Consider the following 14335-nt stretch of genomic DNA (forward strand, 5'->3'; position numbering starts at 1 on the left):
AACAACTCTTTCCTCTAGTCAGTCTCCTCGAACAAGTACAGATAAAATCCTAATGCAACTTCAATTCAGTATCCCATACAATCCGAAGACACATTGTCAACACACAACCTCTGTGTAATCCATCTGAGCTCAATCTTCTACTCATTATAAATTATAAGATACATTTTGGTTCCTTGTCCATCATTAAATAAAAGAAATGCATACCTGACCTCTAACAGACTTAGTTCTAATAACTCTCAGTAATTAAGTACGATTACGGAGTGTGAATGATCATAATATTTCACAGTGTGTACACCACTTCAAGAATCATAGCAGAAGCAAACATGTGGAGTATTTTTTGTGTCAAGTGTCACTTCCTATTTCAATTGCTCACGAAAATGCAGTGTGATACTGTCAATGGTCTAAACCTAGTTTTGGTCTGTCATGTCGTTAGCTTCCTTCCTATTAGCATAAATTTATACACCTTCCATAAAACCTCAGCTCATGTGACTTCAATGACTTTCTTGTACTAATGTCGTTCGTCGAATTATAGCAGTGAATTTTCTTATCTTAAAAATATAAGGCACTGAGCGTAAGCAAAACTTGCAATAGCGAGTAAATATACCAGTAGAGAACAGAATGTCAACAAGTGGATGCAGCACAATCCTTACAACGAGGCTCTGCCAAGCGAACAATCTATAATTAATACCATAGTGTGACCTAAACTCTATGTTTGTACACCTTATATCAGCATTTCTATATACCAAATTAAAGAGCAGTTATGGCAACAAAACAGAAATGTGTAAATATGTAATCCATACGCATAGCAGTAAACATATATCTTACGTAATAAACAAGTCATTAGCATCATATCAGCACAAGCAAATAAATGTTCATATGTAATCTTAATAAGTAAACATGAAGGCGCAAGCAGATAAATCACAAAGTATAACTTACATACCTAACCACAGTCAGCACAATTAATCAGGTTACAATTATAATTTAAATAAATAAGCACAGCAGGCACATAATTAAAAAATATGACATCAGTGAAATAGCAGTGCAGCCAAGCGATGCATAATATATACAAGTCACAACCCAGTTCATTAATAATCATTGTCAAAATCAGTTAACGTACGCAAGCACGTCGCTTCACAAGTAAATTCATAGAACATGAAATTTAGCACAAAGTATGAATCACGTAATCGCGAGCAGCAAATTACGTCTAAAGTACGTACCTAAGTGGAAATATGTTACCTGAAAAATGAACTCAATTAATAGTTACCTTTTTTTTAGTTTATTACTTTCTTCTTCGAAATTACATTCTTCCTGAAATTTTCTCGATAGCAAGTCGTCTTAACGTCGGACACGCACAGAATTTACCTGAAGTTCTTAAATACTTTATACAACCGTATCCTGCAAAATACTGAATGTTAATAACACAATTCAACAAGTCCTTATAGCTTTATACAGAATTTAGTCGGAGAAATTAGACTGTGTATTTGTTTACGTCTGTCAGTGCATTCGCACTGAGCGCTCGATCAGCTGTAGGCGCGTGACGTAGGAAGCCATTGTTTGCGGTCAACGACTGCCTTGTGCGGCGCGCAGACTTGACTGTTGCTTTGAGTATATGCCGCCGCCAAAACACAGCGCGGTACTCTTGCATTCTCCGTGTTTACATGTGGCTGTTAGTTCTCCAAAGTATGTCATTCCACAAAAATTTTTACGTTAGATATATGATGTATTCCTTTAGAGCGCCGAGATTTAAGAGTTTCTACTTCAACAGTGTTATCATGAATAATTTTTCGAATTCTATATGGACCGTTATAAAGCAGAAAAAATTTGCGACACAAGCCTTTTCCTTTGTGAGACAAACGGTGGGACTTAATTAATACCTTTTGACCAACTGACAAGATTTTTGAACGACCAGGACGTCTAGCTGATTTCTCTCTTCTAGCAGCCGCAGATGCAATATTTCGTAGAGCCATGTTCACAACTTCAGAATGCCGTAGTTTCCGTGAAGGCGGAAAAGGAACGATTTCAGAAATGCGATTTGTTGGTACTTTATTTTTTAATATCAATAGAGGCGGTAAAGAAGTTGAATCATTAGGGAGTTCATTCAGAATGTTTTGAAAAATATGAAGATACTGATCCCAAGTTCTGTGATTCTGATGACAATAAAGACGACACAATTTATTGATTTCCTTCATCCATCTCTCTGAAGCGTTAGATTGAGGGTGAAAAAGTGAAATGAAAATTGGTTTAATTTTACGACGCTGTAGAGTACGAAGCCAAATTTTAGAACGAAACTGTGATCCATTATCTGATATTACCTTATCAACATGACCGACTTCTTTAAGAAAATGTTTGATAAAAGCGTTAGATACTGAACGAGCTGTTGCTTTGGGTAAAGGTGTAAAACACACATATTTTGACGTCAGTTCCACTGCTACGAAAATGTACGCAAAACCATTAGTAGAACGAACCACTGGACCAAACAAATCGACTGCAGCCATCTCCTTTAATTTCGCTGGAATGACAGGAAACAACGGTGCTCTGTGAGAAATCGTTGGAGGCTTAGCCATTTGACATAATTTGCATTTGGCCAGAACAGATCGAATACGTTTTTCCATATTACTGAACTAACAATTTTCTCGTAATTTATGAAAGCATTTTCTGCGACCAAAGTGTGCATAACTGAAATGCGTATACCAAATCAGCTTATTAACCCACTCATCAGGAATACAAACTAACCAAACGGAGTTGTCGACCGATTTTCGTTTAAAAAGAATGTCATTGCGGACTGAATAGCATCTAGTTTCTCTGGATCAGGAAGAATACCTTCTCTAGCAATAATGTGACCGAGAAATTTCATCTGAGAACGACCAAATTCAGATTTTTCTAAGTTCACTGTAATGCCAACTCGTGCAAAAATACGTAATAATGAATCCAAAATTTTGTTGTGCTCACTCCAAGAACATTTAGCAATAATAATATCGTCAACATAAGAAGTAATGTTGTCACGAAGATAAACAGGTAACATTTCGTTTAAACTACGATGAATGTTGCAATAGGTACAGTAAGTCCAATCGGTAATTTCCAAAGTCACTTTTGGGTAAAACAGTCATATCCGGTTATTGTTCACTTACTCACTAGATAGATTGATAGTCGAAGAGCTGGTTTGACAGATGCAAAGAATAGTAAAAGAGTAGGCAGCGGTACATAAAACTAAATGAGAAATAGCACCACTACAGCTCGGGGCCCTATGCTCGCTACGGCACATATTCACTTAGAGTAGTGAATCCCCTGAGGACATTAATAGGTTAGAACAGTAATTTTCGAAATCTCATTTAGGTAAATAGTCAAATCCGGTTATTGTTTACTTACTCACTAGATAGATTGATAGTCGAAGAGCTGGTTTGACAGATGCAAAGAATAGTAAAAGAGTAGGCAGCGGTACAGAAAACTAAAAGAGAAATAGCACCACTACAGCTCGGGGCCCTATGCTCGCTACGGCACATATTCACTTTAGAGTAGTGAATCCCCTGAGGACATTAATAAGTTCAAACAGTACTTTTCGAAATCTCATTTAGGTAAATAGTCAAATCCGGTTATTGTTTAGATAGATTGATAGTCGAAGAGTTGTTTTGACAGATGCAAAGAATAGTAAAAGAGTAGGCAGCGGTACAGAAAACTAAAAGGGAAATAGCACCACTACAGCTCGGGGCCCTATGCTCGCTACGGCACATATTCACTTAGAGTAGTGAATCCCCTGAGGACATTAATAGCTGCACATAATTTCCAGTTTGTGACTTTGTGGCACATCCGGCGGAAGTGTGTACGCAAATTGACCTGACCATGCACATGGATGTATGTCATTCTTAGAATTGCGGAAGATCTTAAATTTCCGAACAGTCAAAAAGTGTTTATAGTCAAAGTTTTCGCCTCGTGGCGACAAAGACCTACCGCGTCTGTCCCAGTCACAATGACGACTATTGTTAAATTCACGCGCCTGGCGCTCTCTTGTTGCATCCCGTAAATGAAACAAATTATTTTCTTCAAACCCTTCTGCTAAACTAACACTTGTCAATTTATCTGAGATCTCCTCAACTCTTTCCGATGAGTCACTTAATCGTTCTTTCTGTTTATTTACGTCCTCCGTAAGTGTCGCGACTCGGGTTTCAGTATTGTCACATTTGGTAGCTAGCTGTTGATATTGTTGTGTTAGGTTATTTAATCTGTCATTTGGTACTGATTCCTCGATTCCCTCAAATATTTCTTCCTTATCCTTTGCACGTTGTAAATTTAACTCTGAAAAATTCTGTACTATCACGCGATCTTTTTCTTCCTGTTCCCTGCCCTGTTCCTCTTGTCTGATTTCTGTTGAAATTGATCTATTATTGTGAGAATTCAGAATCGGTTGTACTTCTTCCCTGATTTCTTTCTTTAATTCATCTTTCATGTTTTTGAAATATGTCCCCGTTCGTGAGCCTAACTGAGTTTCCATTGTTCCCCTATCAGTTTCTAATTCAGATCGTAACTGTGATCCCACTGCTTTCATCTCGGTTTTAGTTGTTCCTATTTCTTTTTCAATTGTTCCTATTTTTGAGCAAAACCGTGTTGTCATTGCTTTCATCTCAGTTCTAAATGTTTTTATCTCTGTTTTTAATACAGATCCCAAATTTAATATTGCACTCATCAACTGCTCTATTTCTTCTGTCGTTAACCACGCAGTCTGAGAATTTTTCGATTGTGAAACATTTTGGACTGTTTCCGGACTATTTTCCCTGCTTATTAAATTGTTTTCCACTACATTATTCACCATACTGTTTTCCTCTGTTGGCGAGTTCGCCATGTCAACAATTTCGTCATTCTCACTATCCATCATTTTTGCCTTTTTCATAGATCGCGTAATCATTTACAAAACATAAAAAAATTCGTCACTGTTCGAAAATCCCACACAATGACTCCTTATCTCCAACAATACTATTCACACGAGATGTTTCCTTCAAACACGATTAACGAACAATTGAAATAATTGCACTGGATTTTCAAACCCGTTGACAAGACAACAATTTAAATTCTGAGAAAAAAATATCATTAGAAGAATGACAATTACCAAATCTACACATGCAAAATAGACTACAATTACTAACTACAAATTACTACAACAATACTACTGTCTACTATTTTTACAGTCAGAAGATTCCAAGGGACGATCCTGGCAGGGTCGCCACGTGCATGGGGGCTTAATTAAATATATATGATTGAAAATGATTTTTAGTTTTAGTATGTCTGTCCGATTACGCAGTGTCCCGTAAACGGTTGGCCCTGACTAGAATTATTACGCAATCTGACTGCAACAAACAATGTACGAAAATTTTCGTGAACACAGTTAATTAATTAAGTCCCCAGCAACTATAAAATCTACGAAACCAATAAGCACAAAAGTAACTGTTCTGTATGTGGGAGTGTGACTCAACGTACGCATCTGGCATGGTTCTTCTTCAATAACACAAGAATTTTTAATTAACATTTATACTGAATTAATTAAAGAAAGTAAAAATACCATAATTACTCAAGAGAATCACAATTACACTCTAATCCAAGAACACAAGCCAGATGCTTTGTTGACTGAACCTGTAATGACGCATTATTTCAGATACACAAATAACAAAAGAACATTGTGGTTTTTACCTTCATATATATTGACGAAATGCACACAATAACATCTGCTATCTCTCCCATCAAATAACTGCATAAAACATGGAACAACACTCTTTACTACAACATCTTACTCCGACTTCACAACAGGCACTGACTGCTACGAACTCTCAACACACACTCTGCCATGAACTCTCGACAACCACTGACTGCCACGAACTCCCAACAAGCACTGTGGAGGCGGCTTAATAGTACTCTTTGGCGCAATCTCTGGCGCAGTGGCACAGTGTAGCCACCTTTCAACCTGTTTGTACAACTTTATTACTTTAAATTCTATTTTTCACTTTTGTTTTTTAGCAAGCACACAAACTTTTAATAAGTAGTTTTAATTGCAAAATTACTTTCAGCAAACATTATTTACTTCTACTCACTCTTTTGCCACATTAACTTTAACTTTCTTTTTACTGTGTTCAAGAGGCATTAATTAGTAAATGACTGGACATTAATGTCCTTTCAATAACGACAATCGGTAACCACTTTAGCATGGGAAGGATCCTAAGTGGAAATGTGATAGGATAAATCAAGGTAAGTTTTCATAAATAGTCTTGGTTTACCTTATAACTGAAAACAAATAAATCATCCACATGAGCTGATCCTTCACTGTACATTTGTACAATTCCTTGGATCCTTTTCAGTGATTGTGCAACGTGGTGGATAGTGCATGTTGATGGGTAGATTTATATGCGGAAATGCTGGATTCTGTCATATCTTGGTGGCGATGATAGATACCAATTCCAGAATAGTTGGAGATTTTTGTCCATCCATCCGAGGCATTGGTACATTGGAAAAGAGCACGAAAAACCTCTCTCGGCATCAGCACAATACACAACTTTTACATGAGGTTGACAGTTTGGTAACTCGTCCCCGACTGACTCTTTCTTCCACCTTTCTATCCACGCCAACCACCTTTTACATACAAAATAACTAAAAGCCCTTAGTAAGAATCAGTCTTTACATGACAGCAAACAGTTACTTCGAAAACAAAACATATCGTTTGCACATATTGGTATTTCTATAAAAAATTATTTTTAAAAAATTGCAATTATATACATTAAATTTTATTCCCTCCAAATGAGACAAGGAATTTAAATGACAGAAACACTACATTGCATAGAATCAAACCATAACATCAGAGTTTTTACAAAGGAAAAAGCGAACACTCTTGTGCTATCAATACAATCAAAAGATATTTACAATGACAGAAGGTAGAACAGACAAAAGAGAAAGAATTATTTCAGTAGAGCTACGGAGCTCTGGTTTTACAACCTCCTCTGCACATGTGAGAACACAAACACATACTTTATAAGCCTGATGCTCAAATTTAACCTATCGCGCATACCCTACTACTACTACAAAGTATAATACTTCGTCAATAACTGATTGCCTACGATACAAAATAATACTGACAAGGGAACCTCCCCATCGCACCCCCCTCAGATTTAGTTATAAGTTGGCACAGTGGATAGGCCTTGAAAAACTGAGCACAGATCAATCGAGAAAACAGGAAGAAGTTGTGTGTAACTATGAAAAAAATAAGCAAAATATACAAACTGAGTAGTCCATCCGCAACATAGGGAACAACAAGGTTAATGCGATCTTAGGAGCGCCGTGGTCCCGTGGTTAGAGTGAGCACCTGTGGAACGAGAGGATCTTGGTTCAAGTCTTCCCTCGAGTGAAAATTTTAATTTCGTTATTTTCGCAAATTTATTATCTGTCCGTTCGTTCATTGACGTCCCTGTTCACTGTAATAAGTTTAGTGTCTGTGTTTTGCGACCGCACCTCAAAACCGTGCGATTAGTAGATGAAAGGACGTGCCTCTCCAATGAGAACCGAAAACATTTGATCGCAAAGTCATAGGTCAACCGATTCCTCCACAGGAAAACACGTCTGATATATTCTGTACGACACTGGTGACGGCATGTGCTTCACATGACAGGAATATGTTGTCGACCCACCTAACTTGTACACTTGGCGAATGGGTAAAAAGATTGTTCTACCTCGCCCGATTTAGGTTTTCTTGTGGATGTGATAATCACTGCCAAAAAAGTGATTAAAACATAATAGTTTGTCATATAAACTGCAGCAAATGAATGCAACAGTTTCACAGTCGCACAATTTTCCCTGTGCTCTGTCAAAACATATGTTTTTAACGTTTTCAAAATTTTCCTTGTGTAGACCGTCAAATCCTGCATATGTCCAAGCAAATCTGAACATGTCCTGGAATTTTGGAGAGCGAAGTTGATTATGTGTGAGTACCTGAACTTTGATAATTGTCTGAAAACAAAAAATTGAACTTTTCACTCGAGGGTAGACTTGAACCAAGGACCTCTCGTTTCGCAGGTGCTCACGCTAACCACGGGACCACGGCGCGCCTAAACTCACAGCATCCTTGATGTTGCCTATCCTTCGCATGGACTACTCAGTTTGTATATTTTGCTTATTTTTTTCATCGTTCCACACATCTTCTTCCTGTTTTCTCGATTGAGCTGTGTTCAGTTTTTCAAGGCCTATCCACTGTGCCAACTTATAACTAAATCTGAGGGGGGTGCGGTGGGGAGGTTCCCTTGTGAGAGAAAATCAGCGATGGGTGGACATATCTCAAACGTTTATCTTGTGAGTGATACCACTGTGTTGTAGAAGGAGAGCTGTAATCGTCTCATATGTTAAAAATCCCGATCGCAACAACTACTGTATGTTACTACCACAAGCGGTCTTGGTTCTACAGATGCACACAAGTATCCAAGTTAAATGCTATACCGGCTTTATAAATCGAGGTACGACATTACCTCCGAATGAGGCGGTTGTTCTATGCGGACAAGTGCCGAGACGGTGATCGCTGGAGTGTATATGATTAAATTGCTGAATTTTGAAAGTGATTCGGCTAAGGAACGCGGTATGTAACTGGTATTTGTAACTCCCTCACGCCGCTAGGTATTTCTATATTATTTGTAACATATTATGTCTCGATACCATATCAGAGGTTCTACTATATATCCACTGAGTTATAGGAGATGACTGATTGAGAAGGATCACAAACAGTAGAAGATAGTGTGCTGATTGAGATCGTAAGAATTGTACACCAGCTTTTCATATCGCTAGTGTTATGCTATCCACTAGAAAAGACGCCTATGATTTGGAATCAATTCCTACTATTCAACCACACAACTGCGTTAGATCACAGGCACAAGTGAACCATACTTCTGACACTCTCATATCTCGAAACTAGTCACCTTTCTCGAAACTGTCTGCTATAGTAAAATTCGAACATGGTTTTAATTAGTCCCTGCACATCTTACAACTACAGCCATTTCTGCATCTTCGCAATACATGTGATCGTTGCAATGTAAGTCGGAACTGAGCAGAAGCCACATCCACCACCTTCTGCAACCCGTGTAGAAATAGACGACCTGAGTTAGTGTGACAGGATCGTGTTTTGACCATTCTGAAGAAACGCGCGCATTGTGGTGCGTTTCCAAACTACATACAAGTACTACAGGTACGTGTCCATTCAAATCTATCAGCCCAACATGCTATCATCATTATTCTCTATCGCCTAACAGAGAAAAATTTAGAACTATTGAAGCTCCACGAACTTCATCTGATATAGAACTCATCTACACACCGTTGCTCGCGTGATGACGCATAGCTGTGGTGCAGTCCAGCAGGGAGAGAGAGATATCGCAGTGCTTCCCAGAATAGCACAGCGTGCATCCATCCTAGCATTCCTAACAGAACACCTCGTCCCTCACTGAATTTACACCTCAAGCTACTGCTGCTGCTGCCTCTGTGGGGCGATAGTATTAAATGCACACGTATCGATCCCCTGCAGAGGCCGCTTTAAAGTTTCATCACCTATAACCTAGGAGAATGATTGTATCCCACAGACTATACTATAAGTCGCAAGAGACGCTCCCTGTAGTCCTGTTTAGTTGTTTGAAACATTGTTTTCTAACATGCTTTTGTACACTACCAAACATTTCGTTTTTCTGCCACGACTTTGAGATCTGTGACGGCGGCTACCATAACACGCCACACACTGGACGATTTTCAATAAAAGACAGTTACAATATAAGGAAACTGGAAAAGTTTGTTCGCGTTGTGTAGAGTTTCCAAACTACAGTCTGAAGGTGATTCACGAGCTCTACATTTAAACTCATATGTCATAGTGACTGAATAGCTGATAACTCTGCGTTCCATTTCGACAGATTCCTCATATTGCAGTCATGTACGTGAACACTGTTTCGGTGCTATTCACCCCAGAAGGCATAGCCCAGCCGCCAAAACTTCTTCTCCAACTCAAACAAGCTATGTCAGTCAATGTGGTAACCAACAGTGTACTAGTGGACGGATGGGATGGAAAGACTCTAATAATAAGCATCACAGTTGATAGTGTGAACAATTTTAGCAATTTTACGCTAATTTCAACACTGACCAATGATGTGACAGCATGTTTCCCAATTTCAGTATCATAGCTAAAGCACCCCTTCTCCACTTTGCGAGTACGATTGCGAGTGTAGACAGATGTCCATTCACTGTTAATTCTCAAACACATGCATAATCAAAGTGTATCAGGCAATGCTCTACATATTTCTGACACCCTGAGCATAGTGCATAATTTATTCTGAATGGAGTCACAGAGCATTCTCGCTGTCTTAGGGTAAAATTAGAGGGTGGAAGACCTTGTCGCACTGTCTTTGACCAACCCCCCTCCCCCTTGCAGCACCGATACCTATTTAATCTCCATCCAACCAGAAATAGGAAGCTACATTCCACATCCCGTGAATGAATGGAGCTTGCTGAGTCATAGCCCATCTAAATGCAAGATTTCTCGATATGGACCTATGTCGAGGAGGTTAGTACTCGTTATAGATGTATAGCAAGTGATTTGAAAGTGTTGAGATGTAATAGCAGACGGTTAAGAAGAACAAGAAATTGGTTATTTTTATGCGCGAAGGAGCTCCAGATGGATGGAGTTCAAGGCATTTTTACTTAAATCAACCAGGCTATCAATTTTAAAGTATTATTTCAGAGTCTAGGATCAGTACCTGGAAGGTATTGGTAAGAGAGAACATAAACACACACACTCCTAAGGCTACAACGTTCCGCACTTAAGACGGGCTATAATGTTAGATCACTTGTGTTTTCGACGTATCAGTCGTATGGAATGTAGCACTGTTAATATTCCAATGTAGGAAATATATATTTCAAGCGCATACATACATCCTTCTTCTCTGTTTCTCTACGATAAACTACAGTATCGATCTATAAAACGAGAAAACTACTATCTTAATACTATGTGTGATACATGCACAATATAACTTTCCAGAGATGTATAGCAACCACTTTTCACATCCGGTCACGTTTCAGAAATTATACTATCCCCACATCAGCCCTATGTAAAATGATCGTTAGTAATGGAGAGTACCTATTACAAGGAAACAAATAAATGCATAGCAGCGGCATCCGACATGTGAAATTACACATCATGCTGCCACTAACTCTGTAATCAGCACATATCTCAAGCAGGTGTATACATGGGGATTGCAGTGTCTCACAAGCAACTATCACTACTAAGTTATGAAACTGAAGTTTCAATTTTATACTTAAGATGCGAGTAGGGAATGGAATACAAGGGATAAATGCTCATTCGTTTAGAGGAATGTGTCAAAACAGGATGGTCACGTTTCATCACACATGAGATGGAAATCCTCTGACGATGGAGAGATTTGCTGTTAATGATCGCAAGTACACAGTACTCTAAATCAAATACAGAACACGTGCTTGTATATGAGTCGAACAAGGGCTACGGCATGCGATTGATGCATCCTGGCAGATCAGTAGAAGAAATATTAATTTGACCTGCGCCAACATCTCTCTCTCTCTCTCTACAATGCATCATCAGTCTGTCATTAAATTGTACATTACATCTCCATCTCAATCGGTCACCTGTCCATTTGCTGTTATCCTTTAACACAGATGGAAGTAAGTTTAGAGGCGGATGGTTCTCTGACTTTCAGAAAAGCATCAAATACAGTAGCCAACTTGTGTGTATCACATGTACCACAATAGACATACAGTATACTGCTACCTCGATGGAGAAAAAAATGACTGCTTCCCTGACTCCCTTAGCTTTCATGTTGATGTGTTATCAGATTCCTCCTGCTGCTGCATACCTGTCTCCATGTATAAACTGATTGCACAAACCAGAAGATATGCAAGTACTCCCTAATTTCCCCACATTTCGGTGTATATTCAGTCAATTTATACCTATTCCCCGTCATTTTTCGCAATTCTATCGATTTATTTGTATCAGTTCTATCCATGCGATCAAGACATAACCTCTCGTTCAGTGTTCTAAAATTGCTTGTAAATGTAGCACAGCTGCCAACACCTGGCCCAAATGCAATGTTCAGGAGTTGTAGTATAGCACTGTACTGGATTGTATCTAGTCACCCCCACATTTGGAGAGGGTTTGCTCTGTTGGATTACATCATGGAATGGACGACAGTGCCCTCTGGTGGTGGTACTGTGTACTAGCAGGTCAGTTTGGCTCTGAACCTCATGGCAAACACACTGGATCGCGGTAGTGCCTCAAATTGTTTAAATAAAGACTGGTGCATGATTTTGACATTTGAAGATTATAAAGCATGTTTGCAAAATCTTTTAGATGGATTATTATTTTGACGATTTACGAGTTGTTTGGCTCTCTGGACAGGTCTCTAGGCTGTGTGGCATGTCAGAGCGTGTGTTCTGTATCACTATGATAAATGAAGGGCTTATTTCAATAATGGTACAAGTCCACTTTTGTTCATTCTGAGATACAGAGTTCTAAAGTTAAATGAGTATCTCAACTGCAGATTTTTCAGCGCATATAATGTATCTCAAAGTCCACCACTAAATAAATTGTCTCAAATCAAATAAAGTACACTCCTTCCTCTCGCCAGCAGCCCAGTGCAGGCTGGGATATTTTCCAACCAATAGCTAGGACAAAGTGGCAGTCGAGTGATTTAGATTAGTGGAGGTAGCCCAAGTGTCCTTTCTTTCTTGCCATTTTCGTAGGTTAGTAGAGACAGCCCAATTGATCTATCTTCTCACGAAAATTCAAACTTGGCACCAGTTCCTAGGAAGAGGTGGCGGTCGGATGACTTACGTTTGCGGAGGTAGCCCAAGCGACTTATCTTCCCGCCATTTTTTTAGGTTACAGAGATAACCATGGTGTGATGAATTATCCTGTTGGAATTTGAACTTCCAGCCATTTTTCTAGGGGAGGGGAGGAGATGGGGGTTAGGTTAGTGGAGGTTGGCCAATTGACCTATCTTCCCACCAAAGTCCGCCATCTTGGATGATGTCACAGCCGCCATATTGGATGACTTCATGCACTGTTGCCCAATCTATGCACCGCCGACTTGGGTGACATCATCGCCGCCATCTTGGATACATCTGGCAACAATGCAGAATGCGCCAGAAACCCCCTTGCCCCAATAATTACACCACCTCACTGGGAGGATCTTTATGCTCTCATGGTACCGCTCTAGTGGTCGTTGTCCGAGCCAAAAGAAATGTGTGCGAAATCTTGGGGACTTAACTGCTAAGGTCATCAGTCCCTAAGCTTACACACTACTTAACCTAAACTATCCTAAGGACAAACACACACACCCATGCCCGAGGGAGGACTCGGACCTCAGCTGGGACTAGCCGCACAGTCCACGACTGCAGCGCCTCAGACCGCTCGGTAAATCCTGTGCAGCTCGTCCGAGCCAATGTTCTGCTGCCTGCGGAGTGCATCCTTCACTGAGCCAAACAGATGGAAGTCGGCAGGTGCAAAATCCGAGCTGTAGGGTGGGTGAAGAAGTGCAGTCCAGTAAAGGTTTGTGAGCAGACTTCTGTAAGGCTTTGCATTCTCATAGAGAAGACGTTTGTTCGAATTTTCGTGCCGATGAAAACTTTCAAGCCATTTCTCCAACTTCCTGAGGGTAGAACAATACACTTCAGAGTTGATAGTTGTACCATGAGGGAGGACATCAAACAGAACAACTTCTTCAGTGCTAGAAGACGGTCGCCATGACTTTACCAGGTGACAGTGCCGCATTGAAGTTTTGCTTCGGACGGCAGGTTGTGTATCGCCACTCCATGTATTGTCGTTTTTATCCTGGTTCGAAGTGACGAACCCATGATTCTTTCGACAAAAAACTGTCACGATCAGTCTCGCAACGCGCAAGCAACTCTGCACAGAGGTCCTTCGTTGCTCTTTATGTCTTCTGTTAGGCAGTGCGGAACCCAATGGGCACACGGCTTTGAGGTCAACGAGTTTGTCAGCACTGCGACGGAGACCTATAGCTGTGCAGCGAGGTGTTTGATTGACACCCGTCGATCACCTGCAATGAGACTGTCCACACGTTCCAACATTGCAGGAGTCACAGCTGTGTGTGGCCGGCCAGCAAGCAGGACATCGGACACGATTGCGAGACGTTGTTGCGATGATGGAAAACGCCTCGCCCGACGACTCAACGTGCTTTTGTTTACAGTTCTGGTGGACAGACGAATAACGGGACGGATTGCCCTGTCTGGGAGGCGAAGTCGATTGAAGTCGCGTTCCGACAGCGTGTGGAGTGTGTGTAGCGATACAGACAGT

Source organism: Schistocerca americana, chromosome 4 (assembly GCF_021461395.2).
Source record: "Schistocerca americana isolate TAMUIC-IGC-003095 chromosome 4, iqSchAmer2.1, whole genome shotgun sequence".
Lineage (NCBI taxonomy): Eukaryota > Metazoa > Arthropoda > Insecta > Orthoptera > Acrididae > Schistocerca > Schistocerca americana.